The sequence below is a fragment of the Mastomys coucha genome, unplaced genomic scaffold (assembly GCF_008632895.1).
Source record: "Mastomys coucha isolate ucsf_1 unplaced genomic scaffold, UCSF_Mcou_1 pScaffold13, whole genome shotgun sequence".
Classification (NCBI taxonomy): Eukaryota; Metazoa; Chordata; class Mammalia; order Rodentia; family Muridae; genus Mastomys; species Mastomys coucha.
In genome coordinates, this window is record NW_022196895.1 from 36,252,240 (window position 1) to 36,252,748 (window position 509).

The following is a 509-nucleotide window of genomic DNA, read 5'->3' on the forward strand; positions in this document are numbered from 1 at the left end:
AAAAAAAAAAAAAAAAAAAAGCAAAGATTTCCATACTGATTTTTTTTAAAAATCTGATTATACACTGTTTAAAAGAGACATCTTACACATGAAAAAATAATATGAATTTAATCAGTTTTGAGATAGGATCTCCCGATGCAGCCTGGAACACTCTATATAGACTTAGAGAGTCACCTTCTCTGCCTCCCAGCTGCTTCACTGGTTGAAACCTCTTAAAGTGGAGAAAATTGAAAACATATTCTGAAAGGTAATCAAAAGAGAGATTGCATCACCTGTGTCTTAGTCTACTTCATGCCAGTGTTAACTGAATATTACAAACTGAGTAATTTATTAATAGAATACTTTTATTTTGGACTGCTCTTGGAATCCTCAGTTTGATAGTATTTATAGATGGCAGGTAGTTAGGACAGGATGTTGACCCCTTGTAAATGGTACTGGTGTGTCTTTTCAGAGACCTTAGAAAACCATCTTGTACTTTCTGTCATATGAGCCCTTTGATCCAAGGAGTG